We start from the raw sequence: 25,184 nt of genomic DNA on the forward strand, positions 1-25,184 counted from the left end.
TCTAAGAGCTTCTTGTGCAGTTTCAAGAGTTGGTCTAATGCCAGACAGCCTGTTAAGGTTTGTATTTCACTCTTCAGATATTAGAAGTTAAGTCAAGAGAAGGAATATGACCCCGTTTAGCATTTGGAGTTAGATCTATTTACTTTCCTCAAAAATACTGATCAGAAATGCCAGACATCAAATAAGTCAGGTCTGCAACTGCACATCTTAAAAGAAATGTAAGATTGGAAAGAAATGCTATGAAGAAAGAAATTCTTTTCACTCGTATGAAGAATGAGTGGAAGGTCACCGGAGCAATGTGAGATTCACAGGGACCTCACTGAGGGCTTTGAGAAAATAACCTGCCATTTTAGAATTAATTTTAATGTAAGTATGATATATCACATACACATCCATAGTGCGGGGACATTCAGATCAGGATTTGCTTCACACTTGCTTTAAACAGAAGTGTATCAAAACATTTTTTTCAGCTGATCCTCTAACAAGTTGCTTATGAGGACAGTAAAAAGTTAAACATTCTCTAGCAGAGCAAAAAATGGAACTTCACAAGTTTTACACATGCCCTATTTACCTACTGTTTCGCACTTTTCCCTGTTGAAGAATGAATAGATGGTGGCATCTAGGTATGACAAAATCTATTTTAAATAGACAACCGCCATAGAGAAATTATGCAACACCTTTTCCATTATGAGTATTATTCACTGTCTACAGATGAAGTGGATACATAGAAATGAATCCATAAGAAAAAGAACATGAATTGCTATGTGCAAAAACTATTCCAACAAGCAAAGATAAATGGTGTTCTAACATAGTTTGTGCTGAGCTGCTGACAAAATTATATTTAAATTCCATGATGTTTGAAAACAGTGTTCCAAAAAATGAACATTGAGAAAGTAATCACCTGAGATTTGACACTTTAAAACCAGTAGTTGAAATTAGTATTCCGAAACCATGAGACTATAATGTATGTGAATAAATAGATGCTCTTATTGGAAAATACTCATTTATCACCTTATGCAAGGTGTAAAAGTAAATTCAGAAGCTGTATAATAAAATCTCAAATGACAAAAAAATATAATTTTATTGTTTTTATATTGTAGCATTTCATATCTAGAAATTGCATGTGAAAATTAGTTAGAAAATAACATTTAAAATCAGTTCATGTAAACCAATAACACTCACTTCCCCAGAAAATCACTGGACAAACTAGGCGTGGCATTGTTACTCTCAATGCAAATAACATTTTCAGAAGCCTCACAGCATTAGACTTATTCTTATTGTTCTTAGTGGGATCAAATGTACCCTCAGCAAGTTTGCTGATGACACCAAGCTGAATGGTACAGTTGACGCAAATGGAGGAAGGGATGCCATCTGGAAGGACCCAGACAGGCTTGAAAAGTGGGTGTGTATGAACCTAATGGGGTTCTACAAGACCAAAGGCAATATTTTGCACTTGTGTTGGAGCAATCGAGATATGTGTACAGTCTGGGAGAACTCACTGACAGTGGCACTGTGGAGAAGGACTTGTGAGTCCTGATGGATGAAAAGGTGGACATGAGCCAACAGAGTGCTCTTGCAGCCTGGAAGGCCAACAGTATTCTGGGCCGCATCTAAAAAGGGGTGGCAGTAAGCAGGGAGGTCCCCTTCTACTTTGCCCCGTCCGGAGTACTACATCCAGGCCTTGGGCTTCCAGCACAAGGACATGGAGCTGTTGGATTGGATCCAGAGGAGGGCCATGAAGATGATGAGAGGACTAGAGCTATGAAGCCTATGAAGAAAGGCTGAAGGAGTTTGGCTTGTTTAGTTTGAAGAAGAGGAGGCTCTCAGGAGACCTCACTGTGGCCTTCCAATACTTGAAGGGAGCTTATAGGCAGGAAGGAGGCCAGCTTTACACATGGGTGAACAATGATAGGACAAGGGGGGATTACTTTAAATAAGGGGAAATTTAGTTTAGATGTTAAGAAGACAGTCTTTACTCAGAGAGTGGTGAGGCACTGGCAGAGGCTGCTCACAGAGGTTGTGGATGCCCCATCTCTGGAGTGCTAGGTTGGACAGGGCTCTGGGCAGCCTGATTAGGTGTGGGAAAACCAGCCCACGGCTGTGGGGTTAGAACTAAATGCCCTTTTAAGTCCCTTCCAACCAGAAACATTTTGTCATGCTACAATTCTATGATTCTATAGACATTTTTTAATATTTAACTTAGGTGTTGTTTATAGATGCTTCAGAAAATAAAACCAGTGAAAGGTTAAGTGGGCTTTGAAAAATTCTGAACTTCTTCTACCAAGGATATGTCTTATTTACACGAGACTTTCCACCTCATCTCTGTGACCCACATTCCCAGAGGACCAGTCTTGCTGATCAAAACTGAGACAAGGAAGGCATTCAGTACCTTGCATGTGTAATCAGAACCCTCACCTCATTTAGCAATGGACCCACACTTTCCATAGCCTTCCTTCCATTACCTATCTATCTTTAGGTGACCTTCCTTTGATCTCCTTGGACTATTTAATGATTTGCAAGTGATTCGGCTGAGGACTCTAATGAAGCTGCATGCAGAAGATCTGATGTAATCGGGGAAGATTTATAACTAGAAGCATTGCAAGGGAAATAAAGACATGCCAAGTGTGGTGTAACCATAATCTATGGCCCTCCCCTCCCCCTGGATGTTACGGAAAAAAAAAAAGATAACCCTATAGAAATGCTGTGGACTTCATAAAACAGTTTTGGGAAGTGATGTTTTCATGGCAAGGAATAAACAGCTTAGATTCTGAGGGCAGATAGAAACCACTAGGTAACTCTGGAAACAGGAGTCAATACACAGTACTGAACTCTGCAGCTTTGTTCAAGCCTATGCAGAACCTCCAGAACTAGAAATTGCAAGAAATATAGTGATTAAATGATACAAATCTTGTAATAAATTCCTATTTTATTTGCATAGGAGCCAAACTGGCAAATGAAACTAACCACAAAATGTGAGGGTCTTGCCTTTTAATGGACTATTTCCCCCTATGACAAACATAAGTATCTATATTTTTTAATTCATTCTTTGATAGGCTTTTTTTTGCTCTTGTACTCTTCTAACCTATTGAGATAAAATAGCTGTTTCTTAGTCTTGAAATACAAATAGTGGAAACCACAGCACTTAACTCTAATAGGTCTTAGCATTTGGGTACTTTCAACCTCCATCCTATAGCCTAGGAAATGCCCTGTTAGTACAGTCAAAGCTGGATGTGGCACAGTGCTGGGAGCTTCAATAGTTAAACTTCAAGTATTGCCAATGAGAAGCCATTTCAGAGATGTAAAAGCTGAGAGAGTCTGAAGGGAGCTCAGATTTTTTTTACACAGTTGTGATCTCTTTGAGTGCTTCAGGTAGCAAATGCCCAGGGGGGGAATATTCCTCTTGAAAACCACACTTGAATGTGACGCTGTTCCCTTGCTGGGTCCTGCCCTCAGCTTCCCTCAGCACATAGCCACCTGTGGAGAACAAGGTAGCTGTGTTTGGGAAGGCATGACAGGAGATTAAAGCTGTACTATGCTACCTATAAAATACCCTAATGGATGCAGGAAATGACTCAAGCCATAGAAATGTCAAACTTGAAGCTTTGACTATGCAGACATGAACATGGCTGTGGTGCAGTGAAACTTTTAAAACAAAGGGACTGCTTGAGCTCTCATAGAGGAGCTGTGATTAGTTTTCTAAATTAAAGGTATCAAACCTGCATTTAAGCACCTCTGATCTGATTCAGACCCACTACTTATTCCAGCTGTTCAATCTATACTCAGGCAGAAGCTGTGCCGACCTTCAGCTTAGCTGAGCAGAAGAGGTACTTCCATCCCCAGTAATACCATGAGGATTACAGGAAACCTCCTTCACAGACCTTTGAATTGCATCAAAGCCCAAAGCATGTAAAAAAAAAAAAAAAATCATTTCTTTGACATTCATTGCTTCACTTGTTGGCCTGAAAAGTTATTTCCCCCTGAAGGTCTCTAAAGTACTATCAATTTTGACAGGATGGCAAAAAATAAGCTACTATCCACGTATAGCTTGCTATAGCCAGATTGGCATTGGAATCACAGAGTTTTCACTAGCAATTTCAAACAATAGGCAATACACATTTCATGATTTATGTCCAATTCTGTTTCCTGAAAGTATGCAACTCCTTCTTTTGCCACTTAGAATAAAATGACTCAAATTACTTTGCCATTTTCAGCTCCTCCAGTGGATTACTGGTAGTGTAATTTGCAGCAAGGCTCTATATGCAAAAAGCTCCATGGCTAGGAAATGTGGCTCTCATCTCTGAAAAGTAAATGAAAATTCATTGTTCACCATCTCATGAAATTCTTTTATCTTTAGTTGTACAGATACAGATGAAAATCACTCCTTACTCTTTCTTATATATAAATATATATACACACACACACGTTGAGGTCTTTTCAGTGGTGAATGCTGTGCAAATAAAAACTCAGAGAACAGAAACATACCACTTTACTGACATCCTTGTGTCAGTTTGTACAAGTCACAAATAATGGAATTTGAGTATAACTTTTTCTTTCCTACAGGATTTGTTATTGTTGTTTATGACTGCAAAAGGAATTTACAGAAACATGCTTTGCTGCACAGCACCGAGTGAATTGTGTACTCTTCTGTAGTGGCTTCCTGTTGTCTCCATTCCCTCTGCAGAATGACAGAATTTGTCATTGTGATGCCCCAGAAAGAGAAACAAGGAGTGACAGTGGGACCATCATCTTTACCTTAGGATGTCACTACATAAGAAGTTGTGTTGTCATGTCATCAACTCCTGAATATGAGTAAAAATGGAAGCATCGGCGGCATGGACCAGCTATCATACAGAAAGAAAATATTGCTCTCTTGACTTCTAGTCCTTGATTAGATTGTGAGAGCTCAGAGTGGCCCAGTTATTTGAGCAGACCCCTGCATTCATTGTAAGGTGGGTGTGAACAAAAACAATGTTAGAAGAAATGAACCATGACAATCCTTCAGTGTATGGAAGAGGTCCGAATTCCATGCTGTCTAAAACTAAATTAAACACTATGTTCAGACAGTGGAAAAGCAGAACCTGCTTTTTTATTTTTATTATTATTTTTTTTAATAGCTTTTTTAAATACTTAAGATCACCTTTCTGTTTTGTCTTAACTGATTTTGCTGCTCACTCACTTCACAGGCAGTTGAGTAGTCCGGGAAGTATTTATCAGCCTCAGAATGAACTGGGAAATGTCCCACTGGGAAGAAATGATGATGGCTTTACCCTCCTGGCAGACTCTACTTGAATTGTCATCTGCCATGTGTAACCAACCATACTTTTACTGGATAACAAAAAGTGGCATTAATATTTTACTGAACAGAGACTATGCTTTCATTAAATTTCATTATGATTTGATTTATTGATGAGTACAGGGGAGTGCTTTCCAAGGACTATACAGAAAAGTTTTCAGGAGTCATAAGAGCACTAGTGTTTAATAGGCCTCAAAGGCTATGGTTACAAGAGCAATGCTCCAGAAATTATATTCTTTAGATACAAGCATTATCTGTAAGAAATGGTGAGCAAGTGTATATAAAAGTGCACAGAGGCTCTTCTTTTTCTTAATTCTTTTTTGGGGGGGGAGGGGGGGGCTCATAAGATGGGTGTCAAATTGTTATTTATTCTAACATTTTTTAATTTCAAACGTACAATTATACTATTCTATATTATAAAGCTCCAAATGGCCATAGACATCCAACAACTATGACTACTTTTTACACCTTTGCAGTCTCCTGTTTCAGTGTAGTAGTAGAGACAGAGCCCAGATTCTCTTGCTTATGAGGGTGTTAATATTATGGAGATATTGAAGTTAGAGTGCGACACCAGATATACACTTGTGCTACCTCCTTCCAATACTGTATGTAGCGCTTCAGGTGCAACCCCAAAGTTACTTTGCTGATCATACAATAAAACATACTAGAGCAAACAGGCAAAGCAATTTTAAAATTACATTAAAATGTACTAAAAAAATTAAACATTTTTGGAAGTTTGTCAAGCTTTCATTCTAACACAGTGCTACTTAACATACAAGAAAGAATTAATTACTTTAAGGAAAATATAGAGCAATAAACATTACATTCTGAGTGAGGTACTAGGGACCATAACGTTGTCTTCTATTAAGATTCCTTAGCCAGGTAGGGGGAACTTTTTAAATCATAACCGTCTGCATTTACTTTCTTTATTTCTCCTTTATAATCCATTGAAGGATACAGCAGAGAAGAAAAGGAAGCCCCATGAGAATCAGTTTTGGAAAAGATAACCTGAGATTGTTTAAGTTCATGTGCCATTAGTGTGGAATTCTATATAAAATAATACAAGGACAGCATTATTTTTGTTCCTTTCAGATGATTATTCCAAGGCTTCATCACTAACTAGTTGGATAGCTTAAGAAGAAATAAGGTGGTGGTGGTGGGTTTTTTTTGTTTGTTTTGTTTTCTGTTTGTTTTTCCAGTTTTTGCTTTTGGCTTTCTGTAAGATGTATTGCTTAACATGACCGGTAGCTTATTTCCTTTATCTACTGTTAGTTGGTAGAAGTTCATTTAAACTTCCAGATTCATAGTTGCAGAAAAGGAACAAAACGCTAAAGTTTTTTCTTTAATTAGAGAACACCTGCTCATTTTCTTGTTGGTGTTAGAAAATTGAAATAAATTTTTATTTAAAGATATGTGCTTTTTTATATCTATATTATACACATGTATATATTTGTATATATATGTGATATATATCATTCTTCTGTAGTGGTAGGAATCATGAGGTTTAAGCACTTATTCTACTTGAAAATCTGAAGTAACTATAAATGTTAACATGCATATTCATAAGATTCCTTGTGTTTATTTATCCATCCTATTTCTCAGTAATATTTTTTGACTGAAACATTGTGGGACAGTACATAGCCAAAGCAATTTTTCTGGCCTTTAAAGCACAGTGTTCGCACAGCATATAGAGGCTTCCGGATTCATCTCACTCATTTAAATCTATTTTCAATCACTATTCTATTACTGTTTTTCCTATTTTTTCCCCTGTCTGGCTCCCTCTGAGGGTCCATGAACAAACAGCCAAAGCGATAAAGAAAAAAAAAAATATTCTAATGGTAGCCTAATTTACTTTTCACATTATTTCCTGCCTTTTCTGACCTTAATATGGAAGAACAATAGTTGAACATATCTCATCTGCTTGTTTAATTATAGCTTTGTGAGTTAATAAACTTCAAAAGGTACTACTCTGGCTTTTATTCATCAGAGAGATGCTATGCTCAGGCTGCTATCACACATTAAGTGACATTTTGTATTAGGTTTTTCATAATATATTTTTAGTTATCTTGAAAATGGAAATGCTCCAACATGCTCTTCACTAGACAGACGGAGCTTAGCAGAGGTTCTTTTAATTACATTCTCAAATTAGATATCTCTGAGTAAGTCTGTTGCTAAAATTCAACGTGTGAAAGCAGTCAGAGAACAGCAAATGCTAAAGAAATGGTGGAGAGAATAAACATATGACATAAAAATTGCAGAACCGCATAATCACAGTATGGCTGAGGCTTGAAGAAACCTCTGGGTTCCTGTAGACCAGCCCTGTCCCAGCAAGGGCACCCTTGCTCACATCCAGGCAGCTTTGATACAGCCCACATGTCAGCACACCAGTAGTTCCCAGCACAGCAGTGCTGCCTGATGGGCTGGGAGAGCTCCTGGGCTCCAGGCTATGTTCAGTGCCACTGGATGCAGCCCTTGGCACCACCCAGAACAGCTTGACTCTGTGCTCTCTGCACCCTCCTTTCAGGCTTTTCCTACACACTGATAAAACCCTAACCCCTCTAAGCATTCTTCAGTATGGTCAGGTAGAAAATAAATAATACCATAGGAAAGAAATTATGGATTTAATATTGATCTGCTGTTCACATAACATTGTTCTTTTAAGAGTGATTCATCTTTGGGTGTAAGGCTAAAGTAAAGCTAAAACTAGCTACTCTTGTATCTGATTTTGTGATATTAATGAACATTCAAAGATATTTGTCAAGGCGTGTTCAGAGCTTCAAAAGCAAAGAATACAGTAAGGAGAACCTGGTGAAAACATTGAAGAAAAGTAAGAATTTGTGTCAGGACTGAATAGCTGATGAAAACAAATAAGCCTCTCAGGCTCAATGGGATTCTGTTCTGTTTTCACAGCAGAGATTAGACATTACAGGCAAAAGTATTGCATTGTTTGATTGGTATAGTGATCAAGATGAAAAAGTATTGTGAAAATTCAAAAGTTATCTTGAATGATATCCCTGGAATTTAGGGCAAAGGTAGTACTTTTTCCTCACTGATAGAGATTCTTCTCCCCCACCCCCCCCCCCCCCCCCTCTCCCCGAATTGACTTCATTTTTCCCAATAACAACAAAATTCTTATTCTTGGCAATTCTTCCAGTTACACTGCATAAGTGATTTTATACTATTACTTTGTTTTGGCGGCAACGTGCCAGGCAATGTTCCATCAGAGTTCCATACCAAATCACTACCAAAGTCAAGGGGATTTCTGTGGGGAGATTGACAGCATACTAGAGCTCACTCTGAAAGTGAAAAAGCACTCATGGGTAAAATAAAACATTACTGAAGTTTCAGGTTAACAGTTAATGATCACACAGTTCCTTGCAAGCAATTACTGCACTCTTTTTAAAGCCCCTTTTGTGGCTGTTGGAGTTTGAAGGGGCCCTGGGGGCTTCCTGTACTACTGATACCATTTTAGCAAGCAGTCGGTTTGCTTACATCTCACAATGCAAAGTTTAACATTCTACTTTGGTATTCTGACATGTAATATTCTCCCTTATAGTCCTTTAGCTGAATGTGACTTCTATTTTTATCATAAAGTGAAGCAGCATCTGAGAACACTGATATGGTCTCTGAGCAAATTTAATGCATACATACACCTGCCACCGGTAGTTTTGATTTTAAAAATCCCATATACTTATTTTCATTACTTTTGATGGATTTGTATCTTTCCATAGACTTATGGCAAGAAGACTGTTACATGTTTTCTTAGTATCTGTTCTGAAATAACTAAGATAGTCTTGTCTTTAAGACTTTTAAATAGAAATAAATGTAATGGTAGAAGTTGTATGTTTCTGCATGCCATTGAGTTCCAGAACAAGTGAATGACTTGTCCAAGTTGATATGAAGTCTATGGAAATTTCCACTATGGATTACATCCTTTCATATGAGTTATGCAAATGGGAGAAATAGGACTGATTGTAGTCCTTTATCTTTCGAGGTTATCTAAGTACATCTCTATTCTAATGCACTAATAAGCTGTTTATACTTCTTCCAGGATTTAAACTTGCATATCCATGTTACAGAAAAGAGGTTATTTCACTCTAATTGCTATGTTTTGTGAAAGCCTATTTAGCAGCAGACAACACAACTCAACTTACTTTAGATGACAACAGCATAATCATCTATGACAGCAAATCAATCTCCTTTTGCAGTCAGTTCTTTCTAAAATAGGTATCTGATATCATTCGAACTCTCCAAAAGGACCCAGCTTGCTGAAATGACTGTGAAGTATTCTATGGGTAATTGGATGAAGACTGGTTATACAGTTGTCTACATTTTGCCCAATGCATCATGCTGCACAGTCCCGTAAGAGGTTTTCACTGTAAAAATACAGTCAGTTACAAAGAATCATTTCGTACCTAGGAAAGGTAGAGAGGAAAATAATCTTACAAGAATGATTTTCTGATGGTTAAACTTGCATTACAGCTATACTAATGACATTTTGGATGTTTTTCCCCTCCCTCTTAGAAGATATTTATCTGCAAGTTGAAATACTGTTTCTAAACAAAAAGTATAGATCTGTATACAATGAATTTGAAACTAGGCATATCATCATTCAAAAAGTTCTCATTAAATAATGAGATATTTACCTTAATTGGTACGCAAATCTGTGCACAGTGGACAAAATACCTGATAGGAAAATTATAATGTAATTTTTTCTGCAATCACTTCAAAACAACATGAATATTGACATTCAGAGTTTCTGTGCATGTACATATGCTGCATTTACTTGTGTGCATCAATAAAATACAGAATTATTTATCTGCCATTGTACTCCAAAATGCCTGTAATTGCAATTCACAGATTTTAAGTCTTTGGTTCTAACAAGATTCTTATTATTTAGGTCAAAATAAAGAACTTATAATTCACTATATTTTTTCTTAAAACTTTTTTTTTTTTTTTAATTCTTTGGATCCTATTCCATTAGTGTCCTGAAAAGCAAAGCAGCTTCATTTGATTCAAAGCAAGTAGAGGAAGATTTGATTATGAATGTATTGAAGCAAAAATATGAAGTGACACATTATGGTATTCAACATTAATGTCTTAAAAGAGATAGAAATGTTGGTTGCATTTATGTGACTTTGCTGCTTCATTATACATGACCCATTAGCTTTTCTTTTCTTGCTTCAGGGTGGCTGTGATGAAGAGAATACAGTCAGATGGCCCATATATACATGCACTTTTGTCTGTCCGTATAAACACATGGATTCAAAAACACCATCTAAACAAGATAAAGTTTATCAGAAAGAAGTTGGATAAACTGTTTTATCTCTCAAGACCTTTTTATTCTCCTTCTTCCCCAGTGAAACAGAATGAAGTGAATTTCAAAAGTGTCCAGAAAGTTTATTTATATTGTTAGTTTTTCATTTTTCAGGGTCACTCTACCTCTGCAAGTTTGTGATCAGTTGTCATTTCATGATATTTGTTATTCACCTGAACACTGTATCACTACCACTACCTCCTCTTTAACTTCTTTGACAGAATATATTTACTGAAAGAAGTTAGAAATGAGTGAGCTTCAAGAAACCAATGGTTTGTAAGCATATCCACAAAAAAAAAGTTGTTGCTCCAGTGAGAACTGAGGCAATCGAGGCAGGATCTATGGTTGGGCTCTCCAGAAATCTGGTTGTTTATCATTGACAGGCTGTATATCCTACCTGCCACATTCATTTCTGGCTGTCCAGGTGACCTACTTCCAGCATTTCTCCTATACTGCATTCTTCCTCTTCATACTACATTTTCTTTCTGCCTCTCATAACATCTTCCTTCTCTTTGTTCCACTCACCTCATTTCAGTTCCATCTCCTGTTTTGCCTTTGAATGTCATTCTTTGTTCCGTAACAGAATCCATCAAAAGGAACCCTGCCAGCCCAAGTCAAGGAACGTCATCCCTCCTTTCACTTGCATTTTGCATCCCTCTCTTTGTATCCATTTTATTTTTAAAGATGCACATTGTGTTTTTTTTTTTTTTAAACCTTATACCTGTCCAGACCAAAGCAGAATAGTACTCCTGTTGTCCATAATAACTGAATCCACTGCAGGAAAGAGAATATATAGTCCAATTTATCTTGATTTGTGATGTATTGTTAGTTATTTGTCTACATTTGAGTATGTGTTTTTCAGTTGTAAGAATGTTCTTGAATACTGAAATGTTATTAAATCCAAAATATCCTTTTGCTTTTGAGAAGTGATCTTACTCATTCCTTTTATAGTTTGTTTTTAATATCTTCCATCTAATCGAGTCATAGAAAAATGACTGAGGACAAAATAATAAAATGCAAACAGACTAGTGAATATGACTTGACCCTAAGTTCAGTGTAGAATAAACTCTGTTAATAAGCTGTATGTGACACCCTGTATCTGTAGCACAGTGTGTGAGAAAGCAGCAAGCAAATGGAAATAACTTAGAAGTCCATTTGTTTGGAAAATTCTTATGAATAATAAATATAATGTACATATTAAAACCAATTGTACGCTACTAGTTATCAAAACAAGAGAAGACATTTGCAATAAAGGCTATCTACAAAAACAATCTGACTGACTTTATTTACTACAGCACCAAATCCTTCTCCTTGCCGGGGGAAGAACTCTCCACAGGCACATTTAGTTTATTCTCTTCGGTTTTGTTTGCAAGGTGTTAAGCCCTGTTTTAGCTGTTCTCTGCTGTAAATCTGATTTGTAGAAATGCCTAATGGAATTCAATGCCAAGAAAACTTTCTCATGATAAAAGGTACTCTTACATTTATAATTTTTCCAAATATAACTATATAAATAGTTACTAAAGAGTGATTCCATATTTCATTGTAATCTGCTGCTTGCCTGTCCTATTAGTGGCTTATCTTTAATTCGTAAAAGCAGAGAGAAGCAGGAAGGGAGAAGATACAAATGAAGACCAAGAGAAGCTGCATTTTAGCTATTTTTGGTTTTCTGGTGCTTAATATATCCCCTCTAAGGAACTTCCCAAGAGGATGTGGACAAGGTTGGACCAAGAAGAAAAAGAACAAATTCAAATTAAGTTCATTCAGCTTCCAAGTTCTGCTATAGCAGATGGCTGATGAATAAGAACTTAGAGAAGATCTTCAGGTAAATTTTCTCACAGTAAAATGAGACTTGGGTTTTCAAACATGCTTCCTTTAATTGTGATGAGACTTCAGCTCCCAAATTCATTTGAAATCTTACAACTCCTTATAATATATATATTTTACTTACAATCTTCTGATTTTATAGCATTAAACATTATTCCTTTCCATGGAGATTCTGTTTTTTTTATTCAGTGTCTAATTTGTGTATCCTTTAAATCAACAGAAAGAGTTACAAACGTGCCTATTCTGAAGGCATTCCATATGTAAACTTCTGTTTATTTGTAGTGGTGTGGATAATATTACTGTCATAAATGCCATTGCTCTGACCATCTTTCTGTGAGTATCCTATGGTGATTCTTTTTCCCAGCATCATTCCCATTCAGCTAGTACATCTCCAGCCTCATCCACTTTATATACTTTTGTCATGATACCTATCATTAGAACCCAGAAGCTCAAAAAGAATTTGTTCTTTGCTCCACAGTTTTAATTATGCAGCTGTTTTTCTGCTCTTAGTGAAGAAATAAATATATTTTCCTAGTCTTGACATAAGTGATCAAATGAACATTTTCACCAAAATGAAATTTATAATGAAGTACACTTACTACTGTGTTTTTTTTCAAATGTGTCCCACATACATCATCCAGCAAATATTTCATTAAAAAACTGAAGTAATGTTTGAAAAGTTCTCCAGACCATACATTTTTTTCTTTTATATCAACATTTTCATAACACTTTCCTAGCAGTTATTTTCTGCTTGAGGTCCATATCTTGAGAGAACACTTCCATCTAGATCACGCTTGATGTTGTCATCTGACATTATTCCAAAGCTTGAAAAGGCACATTAGTGTTTAGGTCTGGCTATTTATCATAACTTAAGACTCCTTTCATTACCAATAACCTTGTATTAATATATCTTATGATGATTATTGTCACATGCCATGCTAAACAAAGTTATCAAAAGGAGATTCAAACCACCCAACTCAAAATATTTAGAAGTGTAGTTATCTAATCAACCCAGAAAGCCATATAACATGTGCTGCTAACTTCCTCCTGATCCTCCATCAGGCTCCTGCTTTATCCCTTAGAGATATTAGAACATTAATTCAACGAATTAATAAGCACCTCATTCTAGCCATACAACTCCAGATCTTTTGCAGTAAACAGTTGTGAAATAATCACCAATTCCCTTCTCGATCACTAAATAGCCTTCTCTGTCATGACATCCAGCAGAAACAAAGCTATAACAAATTACAAAAGTGACAAGGAGTCACTTTGGTAAATTTCACATTGTGGTTTTATTTTATTAACTAATTCATTGTTATTTTTCTGGTGTGGTACATGCTTTCCCTTATTAATTTGTCTGCATTTGTCCAACAGATGCACTTTCATCATTTCAGGCAGTTAGAGCCCATTCATAGTATGCTACAATATGTTTTTGTAGCATCTACCTACTGTGATATTTAAGAAATATATAATCTCATTCACTTAACAGCTTTGATTTCCATCAGTCAGATCGTCATCTGAAAGCATTCCCTCAGCATCTCTTCTCCTCCACAGGAAGCACATAATCTGTTTCAATATGTTTATCCGGTTTTTCAAAAGTGTTTCCAGCAGTGACTACAGGTCTTACCAAGGCAAGTTACACATCTTAAATATTTAAGATCAGCCATTTTCTTTTCCAGCTTTAAATTAATAAGCAAAGTCTTTACCTCTATATTGCAGTTACTACCATTTTCTTCCAACAGGTCCTACAGGTGTATTTTGGCTTGTGAACATTCATTGAAAACAATCTAACAAATACTTATTAATTCCATCCTGCAATGTGATGGAAAGCACAGCAATGACAGCGTAGCAGCAAGGTCCCAGGCTACAACAAATGAGGATTTACTCAGATGCAACAGCCACGGGCACAGAAATAAAGGAAAGAAGCTGCTTACCTTCAGAAAGACTCAGATATCCAGGTATCACCAGTAAGATACTCTCACCTCTGCTGCCTACCCTTAAATGAGTTCTGGGAAGGGGTGGGTCCTGGCTCCACCCCTTCTGATCACTCAGATCACAGGGGCATCGCTTGTACCTGAACTCCCGGGGTTGGCCCTGCCTTTCCACCTGGTACTCAATCACTGGTTCAAGCTGTGACTTAGCATTTTCGCTATACTTCCAGGTCCTTTCTAATTTATAGTTGTACTCAATTCCCTTTGCATATCTTCATAATCTGCACTTCTCATTCATGAATCATGTTTAGAATTACTCCCAGGGGCTCCAATTGAACTGAATGCCCTTTTTGTTGGCACTTTATCTATCATATAGAATACTTGCCTTACATGCAGCCTACCGTATAAAGTTGGGTCTAATGGTCAGCTACCCAGCTTACAAGTTTAGCCAGGCTGAGCCAAGGAAAATTTCAAGGGATTCTATTAGCTCAGCTAAATTTAAGATCAAAGTCTCTGGTGTGTCTAAGTAAGTATACTTACAACAATGTATGTAAAATGTTTCCTGAAATTTCTGGATTTATAATTTGGAAACATCTTTTATGGGTTTGTTTGTTTGTTTTTAATTCTTAAAATGAAAAATTATATCATCTTCTAGTAGATAGCACATATGGAAGCTGAGGAGTGGTTTGTGAGGATCTGAAGGCCTGCTGCATGAATATGAATATATTGACATTTTAGTTCCTGACTGACATTTTATTTACTGACAGAATTATTGAAAACTTTGCAGTAAAGAAGTATTTTAAAAGACGTAAATCAGGCAGCGCCACTAAAATGTAGTGTAACATGGTATCACTGAGCTTCTATGTCTAAATAAACTGACAGGTGCACTTTTATTTCAGAGGTAGTCCATTCCCAGCATGGAATGAACAAGTCATGACCCATGGATGCAGTTCACAGGAAGTCATTTATGTCCTTCGATTTTTTTTTAAACTTGTCTACAATTTTCAGTCTCTGTTAACAATGTAGTCTATGCAATGATCTGCACTGTTTCTCTTTGCAAAATTTACTGTGTTAATGGGTAAGCCTGAAGGAAACTTAATCCTAATTCAAGGAATTTAGGATTTAGTGTTCACATTTTATAATTTAGATAATTTCCTTTCTTCCTTCCTTCCCTCCTTTCTTCTTTCGCTCCTTTCTTTCCTCCCTCCCCTCCTCCCCCCCGTCCTCCCTCTCTTTCTTTCCTTCTTTTCTTCTTTCCTTCTTTCCTTCTTTCTCTGGAAGTTCTGTCAACCACCTTGTCACAGGTGAGCCCTCTGTGTCCTCTGTGTAGATGGAGAGCTTCAGAACAACTCAGGGATTATCAATTTAGGAGGTCAGGCTGGGACCTCAGGCACAGTGTTGATATCTCCCTGTGCCTCATTATTATAGCTACAGGACAAATTTGAGTTTCATCATACTTCTCATTTCTAACACTCAGCCTGGGAGACATAATGACATATGAGAGGCTTGTTCAGGTCTATTGACCAGTACTGACCAGCTGCCTGATTTGGCTCTGACATTTTGGCTGGCCAAACAAATTTTAGTTCTTTGGCAAACAAAATCTCTACTGTCAGCCAGGAGTGTTGGCACGTGGGCTCTCAGCAGGGAGTGTTTGATTGTAAGAGTCGATAGGCACCTGTCAAGGAAAAAGCAAGGCTGCTGGAAGTTGTGATTGTATTGAATTTTCCAGTCATCTCTCCTTGGGTCTGGGAGCTTGATCCAAATTATAGACACATACATAATCAATCTCATCCAAGCAACAGTCTGGCATGGGATTCATCTGTGCTACTTGGGACCTTGGTCCTGACAGCTATAATGCCTTGTGTGGGGCAGAGCAATATAGCAAATAAAAAAGATAGGAACCTTATATGTGATCCTTTTGGAGATACAGTGTGTCAGTGAAAGTGAGAGTGCATTGCAGTGGCACAAGGACAAGCACTACTTAGACATGCTTTCTTAAATGTGTGTGAATGACCTCTATGCACTCCTAGAATTGTACACCAGACTTTTATTTGTTGCCATAAATGTATTTGTTAAGGGGGTCAGAGTATTTGTCCTCTGAAACATATACAAGTCTTGAAGCAACAGAATGGTGTTAGACGTGGACAGTGACTCTAAATCTAAGTCATAGAAAGGTGTGAAAACACATTCTAAATAATAAATAGCATCCAATTACAGAAATGCAGTTGGATTGCACACGCACACACACACACAAAGGCATGTCTGAGGTCTGTATGTCATAATTTAAAGCATTCTGAACTCTTCATATATTATGCTAGAGCAATTCTTATTTTAGGAAGACTTCTAAGCATACATTTCACTTCTTCACTAGCTGCTCAAGTAGAAGTAGAGAAATAAATAATAACTTAGTATAATGTCTGTGAGAGCAGTCTCAAGAGAAAAACATAGTACAATTGTAACTCTAACTGAGATAAAGTCAAAACCACAAAAGCTTTTAAGCATTTATGTATAGCTTGAAATATAAGAGTAATTACTTTGAAGCTAAGGAAGCAGTCACATACTTAAAATGTTTGCTTTATTGAAAACTGAGAATTCACCCACAGGATCACGGACAAATAACCACGATAAAGTTCCTGCAGGTGGAACTTTATGTACTCATATGCATGCATTCTTACAGAGGCTTTGGTACACTATGCCCTTGAGGAGTTTGCCAAACTTTAAGTCCTCTATATTCAGTAAGTTCTTCTGAGGATAATGTGCAATTTTACATATACAGTACTACAGAAACATATTTTTTCCATGATATCTTGCTAGATGTTGCAATAGCCTTTTGATGTAGTAACAGAAGTTTTATCTCTAGCTTATGGCAACTCCAGAAGGATCAAGTTATTGACTTAGACTTTCAGCTTCCGCCATAATAAAAACATCATCAACAATGGTAACAATTGTAGAAATTAGAAAAATAATAATAAAATTTTGTCTTTCTCTATTGTCTCTTGATGTTCTACAAGCAAGCATGTTTCTCAGCTAGTTGTGGCAAGTCAAAATGTGATCATATTCACCAACTGTATTATTTGAACCGTATTAAAAAAAAATAATAATTGAATTCTCAAAGTGTGTCTTATTTGTCATTTAGAAATATAAATGACAATAGTATTTGAAAATAAGTGCTTCAACTTGATGGCATCGTGCATGAAGGTTTAATCCAGGAAAGAGAATTGACCTTGCACAAAGCACTCAGATTTCTATTTAAAAAACAGGTAGGGACCTTGAAAATTCTGAGAATCTGCTGACAATGAGCTAGGAAACCTTTTCTTTCTTATCTCTCATCAAGACACTCTCAATTTCTATATTATATTTTGAAGAGATCTCTTCAAATTCAGGTTTGACATCTGAGTGATAAAATCTGTGGAAGGCATAATTACAAGTGCAGATTGAGATATATTTTTACAAATTCATAACGTTTGAATTCATATTGCCGCTGGGCTCCAAGTGGTGTTCCTGTGAACTTATGATAGAATTAATAAACTTTACTAAATTTCCATACAGGAGTTCATGATGTATACCTTGGAAGGGGCTTAAGGACATTGCAGGAATGTGGATAAACCAAAGTATCTTTCAAGTTTGTACACATTCTCAGCTAGGAATTGTCTTTGTCCTCTTCAGTCCCAAGACCTTCCTGGCCATTTTCTCATTTACTAATTTCTGTGGACTAAGAATTAAACAGTATGGATGATGGATGATATGCTGGGTATGTTTTATTGTAAAGTATAGACTGTTGATAAGGAAATAAACAATGTGGACCTCCATGGGCCTGTGTTGTATCCATGACTGCTGATGTGTTTCCATTAACTACATTTTACAAAACGCCACCTAAAGACTGTTGTGAATTAATCATAAGCTCTGAGATCCACCATAGTATTCTTATCTCTCTGAATAGCGTATTTTTTTTAGGTTACAGTTATTGTTAACTGTATTTTAGCTGTATTTTTTTCTGCACCAAATTTGTATGTGGTTCATAGGCTGAAATTAACCCAGTTAGAACCCAACAGAAGGGCTTTCAAACTATTTACAGTTTATGGCTCCAGTGTTTCTGAGGTGTCAGTCTAATTCCCTGAACCTTAAACAACGTAAAGAAGAAGATGTAACATCTGAACATTTGTTATTTAGCTGCAGAAACTTGTTTTAGGCAGCAAACAAAGTGTATTTGTCTGGATGAAACTCCATTCTGTTCAGTAGTGTCAGTATGGACCGTTTGTAAATAATTCAGCAGAAGCCAGATTGATACACAAGGCATGCAAATTCGTATGCACCAACAGCTGCTCTCCCACTTGTACTCTCTCATAATTCCCTCCATTGCTGACTTGTATTCAATTTATAAGTAATTGCAATTATCTACATCCCTCTGAGCTTAGGGCAGATCTCATCATCCTACAATGAAGACAAGATAAACATCACCTTATGTAAAAGAAGAGTAGTTCCTGTCACTTACTTTTCACTAAATTTGTTCAGGAGATATTATTTCATGTTTTTGTATAATTTTGCATTATCATAATACATATATAATTTAGCTGATATTATTGGTGATGACTCTCTGCAAGAAAGATTTTTCTGCTGTACCATCCACTTTTAAATTATGCAAATAACCTACCCACAGTGTACCTAGGGTTATTAGCTACAATGTAAGAACAGGAGCCCTTCAGAGCACTGTGGAATAAAGTATCTGTTAAAACGGTTATTGAAACTTAGAACAAGAAAAGAATGGACAGAGTATAGTCCTAGAAAAACTTTGATGCACTAGATATTACATTCAGCTGATATGGGATTTAAAAATCTCATTAAAAAATAAGGAAAACTGAGTCATTATAATTATTAGTTGAACGAAATTCTTTCTGATTCATACCAGCATTCCAATTCCAGTTACGCACACATCTGTAAATGAAGTCCTCACCCAAAACTCCCATTATAGCTACCTATGTCAGAGAATCATAGAATCCCTAGAGTTGGAAGGTACCTTTAAAAGTCATCCAGTCCAACTCCCCTGCAATGAACAGGGACATGCATAGCTAGTTAAGGTTGACCAGGGCCTGATCCAGCCTTGCTTTGAAAGTCTCCAGAGATGAGGCAACAATTTGTAAATCCTGTATGGGCATGTGATCTGGCAGAGAAACTGGTCATTATTTAGCAATCTATCTCCGAACAAAATGAAGTTAACTTGTCATGCTTGAAATATGTCATATCTATCATATAGCACAGCTCCCATAGGTGGAAAAGATGCAGGCAGATCTGAGCAACTAGAAAACAGTGTGGCTCTTTACATGGCAGTTCAGTGCCAAGGAAACTGAGGGTGATGATTACAATCAGTTGTAACTGGGGCAGACAGACAAGGTGAGATACAATCATCTGAGTTTAAAATTGGCAGTTCTGAATTGCTAGCGCTCTTGCTATTAAAAAAAAAAAAAAAAAAGTGTTTTTGAGTGCTTTGCACACTCACATGGACTCCCAGACTGCATCGTTTCTAAGAGGTCACACTTCAGTAATGCCAAACTCCCTGCTGGGAAGTTAATAGCCCCTTCCAGTTTACACCAACTGAGTGACAGTGTGATGTGACGTCCTGGGCATCGAAACACAGCTTGCAAAGAACATGTTGTTCTCAGAAACATTCAGTGCCTGAAGGTAGATATCCAAATGTGTTTTCAGACCTTTAAATCAGCGCTATGGTTTTCTCTATGTGTATAAGTCTCCATGGAGCATAGGTACTGCAAATGATTTCAAGGATAAACAAAGTAGTGAGGTCTCAGGGAACCCAGAAATGGCTCAGAATGTACATCAGGAAACATTGGCTTGGCCATCTCCTGCCTTAATCCACTGTGTTCTTAAAACATGTAAAAAAATTCATTCATTCTCAGATGTTTCATATTTTAAGGCAGGTCTTACTTTAACATCTGCATAGTTCTTTTAGCTGAAATAGTTTTCTTATTAAAAATATTTGCTGACTTTATACTAGTATATGCATATTGATAATAATATGAAATTCAAATACACATTTCTTCAAATCAACTGAGCATATTAGCCGTTTAGAAGCTGTTAAGATGTTAAAAAAATGTCTAGCTTGGTAAGGTACTGTAATGTTCAAAGACAGCCAATATGAGATGGTATTGGCTATATTTAGACATCAATAGCTGCAAGTAAAAAAAATAAATAAATATGTTAGACACTACAGAAGAAAGTGAACAACATAAAAGTCAACACACATCTGTGTTTGTAAGAAGCAAAGAAGTGGGAGTGCAGGAAAATGAATAGCAAAATGGGTAAAAAAAAATAATCCTAGAAGTTAGACATTTCTGAGAGGGTGTAAAGGACAACAGGGAAAGCAAAGGAGGATGTAGGATAGAGAAAATTGGCCACCATGTTGATTGAATAAATAAGCTGTTTATTTTTGCCTTTCCCTCCTGGAGTGATAGATTTGGTGCTCTGAAAAGTGGCGGAACTATGCTATTTACTTAAATGTAGCATGAGTAGTGGGTTAAATGGAAAGACCTCTTCATTGACAGAAGAAATAGCAATGGAAGTCTAACAGTGTGACTTTGGGTTATTCACACACGTAGCTTTAAGAGAGAGTGCACGGTTCCAAAGTGTATTTAAAGCAAGCAAGAAGGGCTGCTTTCACATCAGCAGACTGGGACTCTTGGGATGTTGGAAGCTCTGTAAAGCTTCTGCAAAGGCTGTGTTACTTGCTGTCTATCTCATTTAGCTGTCTGTATGAGTGTAATAACAATACTTTTCCATCCATCCTCGTCATTCTGTGGTGACACCTGTGACCTTTTGCATAAGCTAGGGACTTTGAGAACATTTTAAATATGGAACAGATAAATATCTCCATCTTAAACAGATTTTAACCTGGAGCGTATGAGCATATAACTCTAGGAGCGTAGAGCCAAGAAATAGCTATAACACTAATACAAAAGTACAGGGAAATATTAAAACTGTATTATTCTGTAAGGGAGACAGAACTTCTCATACATCTCTATCAAGATTTTTTAGAAGAGTCGAGGCAAACATAAGTCTCAAGAAGGTTTTGACCTGGGATAATGAAAAGAAAGGGCAATTTCTTCCCAGCATGTGGGAAGTAGCATCTCCCCATGGAAAAATAATGAGCATACCTATCTGCAAATCGAATAGGTTGGAAATAGATGGCTGTGTCATGGGTTGGATGAAAGCAGGGATCAATTTCTGAAAGCCCAGTAATACAAGGCAGTAGAATGGTGATAATGAAAGAATTTGAGATAAAGGACTTGCCAGATTCACCAGAGAGACATAGGGAAAGGTTTATAGAAAAGTGTGCAAAGGCTAAAATGAAAAGGGGAGATGAACAAAGCATGACTGAAATTGTCAAGGTCAGGAAAAAAAAAAAAAACAGATAATGGAGACTCAACAGCTTGAGAGGCTGGAAGAACTCTGTCTGTTATTTCTGGGTGTTTGAAAATCATTAGTGCAAGGCTTCTTCCGGTTTTGGAAGGAGAACTAATTGGGTGAAAAGCTGCTTTTTTAGCTGCCCTGACTTGAATATGAACTTTTTAGTTACTACATATACTTTTTCTCTCCCAAGCGCAGGGCAGAGACACTCATTCTTTTCCAACAGCTTTGTAGGGTATTTCAAATGTAAGCCAGAAAACAAGTTTTGCACCTGAGTGCCAGTCATAATACAGAAACAAGAGTTTCTGTATGTCTGCATCCTGGAGCCTGGTATTTTTCTTTCTCTATCTGGATGAAAACAACTCTTCCCATTCCACTTTCTTTACCTATACTCCTGTGCAATGAACATGCATAAAAGAGTGTCTGGTACTATTTGCATCTGCTGGCTGAAGACTTATAGGTGGGCACAGATGTGTATTAAGAACCATAACACCAAGACACTTAACAATGCTAAATATAGATCTCAGAATCACAGAACAGCTTGAGTTGGAAGGGACCTCAGAGATCATTTAGTTCCAACTGCACTGCCATGGGGATGGCTTACCAACCACTAAATCAGGCTTTCACGGTCCCATTCAACCTGGCCTTGATTTTAAGATAAGATTACCAAATATATCTGTAAAGAGAAGGAGGGGAAATTTAGGTTGGAAATCAGGGGAAGTTCTTTACTATGAGAGTGGTGACGTGGTGGAACAGGCTGCCCAGAGAGTTTGTGGATGCCTCATCTCTGGAGGTGTTCAAGGCCAGGTTGGATGGGGCCCTGGTGTAGTATTAACTGTGGAGGTTAGTGGCCCTGCCTGTGTTAGAAAGGTTGGAGATTCATGACCCTTGAGGTCCCTTCCAATCCAAGCCATTCTATGATTCTGTGATTTGGCTGTATTTGTGAGTGAGATGCACACCAAGTTCTTATTTGTTTGCTCTGTTCCAAACTGTAAGGTGGAGGAAAAAATCTAGACAATTAAAGATACCAGCAAGCTGTTGTACTAATCTTTGGTAATCTTTTTCCTTGTTGGAGGAATGAAGATTAAAATCCCTTTCTGCAGGCATAGAATTAAAACAGGTATTACGCCTGCTCTGCTAGAGATGACTGTAATAAAAAGATAGAAAATGACAAAAATGCATACATGTTAATGAACGTTTGGAAGTTCTTCCTGGCTAGGACTAGAAAATAAATTTCTGGCAATTACCTAGGGTTATTAGGCTCAAAGGCCTTATATATTTAGGACAGAAAGCAAAAATCGGTCCATTTGGCTTTTGCTTTCTGGATTACACTCATTTGGCATTTTCAAGCTTTCTGCTGCAGTAGAGGGACAGAAAATTTCTCTCTGCTTTGAATGGAAGCTGAGATGATTCTTTTATTATTACTGTTATTCAATTTTATTTTCAAGAGCTGGAGCTTTTCAGGAAAACAGGTGTAGAGACTCATAGGAAAATTGTGTGGGCAGCAGATAATTTTAACAGCGATCATTGTTCCAGCATGTTAACTGCACCACACGGCTCTGTATAATCCACAAACTTGCTGAGAGTGCACTCAATTCCACTGCCCATGTCACCAATAAAGATGTTAAACAGCAATGGTCCCAATTCCAATACTTGGGGAAATGCCACTCAACACTGGACATAAGATTCAACTCACATCTCTATCATTTGTCAGCTCTAATTTTTAGAATGATCAAGGCTGAAGGATTCAGGTGAGTTGTTCCAATGATTAATTACATTTGCTTCAAAGAAACATGCTTTATGTTATATTTGAATGAATGGAAAAATCTTCCAGTCTTGATATCATTTATTATGCCTATTTCTAATAGAGTGCCTCACTCTTAAAGTACTGCTTCCTTCTGTATACGATATCTGTTACAAAAAATTGTGCAGCCCTTTGCAAACATCAGAAAACTGGAAGAGAAACACAACATTATTCCCAACAGGAGGAAAGACAAGGGAACTTCCTGTTTTATTTTATTAATTTTTTTTTCCATTGTTGTTCTCTTTGCTCCTTTCTGATCTTTGCATAAAGAAGCAACTCAGCATGTAAAGAAGAGTGCAAAGCATTTGAAAAAGATGTGGAGAGAGCCACGGAAGAAACATGCAAAGCCACATGTATCAACATAAGAATCACAGGTTAGAAGAGACAAGAGGAAGTGATAGCAACCAAAGCAGTGAGTTGCCTGTCTTTATCTCTTAATAGTGATCTTGTTACTAGCTTATTATATTTTTTTTTAGTTATAGTATATCAGTTCTGAGTACTTTGCCAAACATTAATACGAGTGTGCCAATCCCACCAAGGAGGCAGGGAAATACTACCTTCTTAGACTCTTAAGACAGCTGGAGAGATCCAAGCTGGGATTTCAAAAAGTTTCTTTCCTAGACTTTATGAGTTTCTTCAGGACACAGAGGGAAGTGAGAGCACTTGAAAAACTCCCAAAGTGTGAATTCAAATGGCTTTTGAGTATCACTGTGTTTAGTATTGGTCTGAGTTACTGGAGTATAGGCTAGGAGTTCACCATTCCACAGAAATATGTTAGATGAAACACAGGTGCTTTTACTGAGAACCGCTGTGGTGACCATTTTGAAAACCAAAATGACATATATAGAGCAAAAACTTTCAAGCAAGTTGGGAAGGACTGTGGTTCAACTTACATATTTCTGGATCTAGTCCAGCTATAAGTATTCCCAAAGAAGGTCTCAAAGAATTTTTTTGATGTAATATTGTACATTGCATATGTGGCTCTTTGCTCCACAAGCTTTGAGAACTTGTTTTTAGTTAAAGCAAAAACCATATTCTTATACTCCCATCGTAATATTCAGATAATAATCATCACAGGCAAGAAATTTCTGATTTCCATTATTAGATAATGTGAATGCTGATATAGTGGCAGGAACCTGTTCCTTAACCCTTCTGAAGAAACGTAAAACTTCTAAAGCAAAAAACAAACAGCGCTGTAACTAAATTGAAGAATCCTTTAAATGGCTACTGTATCTGGACAATTAGAAAACATCAACACTGAAGTCTTAAAAAATGCTTAAGAAAGAACATGTCTCCCAGGAAATACCTCAAAGATGATTCCTTTTCATTCTGACTGCTGATTAGAATCTTCTTGTCCTTTCCATTATTTAATATGTTTTGTATTGTGAAAGGATGAAAGAAAAACTTTGAATAATGCAACTGCCTTCAAAATAAAGTCTGCATTTGGTAAGAAATTGGTGGATGTTTTCTTTGAATGATACTGAAGAAGGTACAGCAAGACTTCATCTTTTCATAACCTTGGCATACTGCCTACAATTCTGGAAATAATACCAGAAATGGGTGCCCAGATGGAGGAAGGGAATGCAGAGTCTCAGATGT

The sequence above is a fragment of the Gallus gallus genome, chromosome 4 (assembly GCF_016699485.2).
Source record: "Gallus gallus isolate bGalGal1 chromosome 4, bGalGal1.mat.broiler.GRCg7b, whole genome shotgun sequence".
NCBI lineage: Eukaryota > Metazoa > Chordata > Aves > Galliformes > Phasianidae > Gallus > Gallus gallus.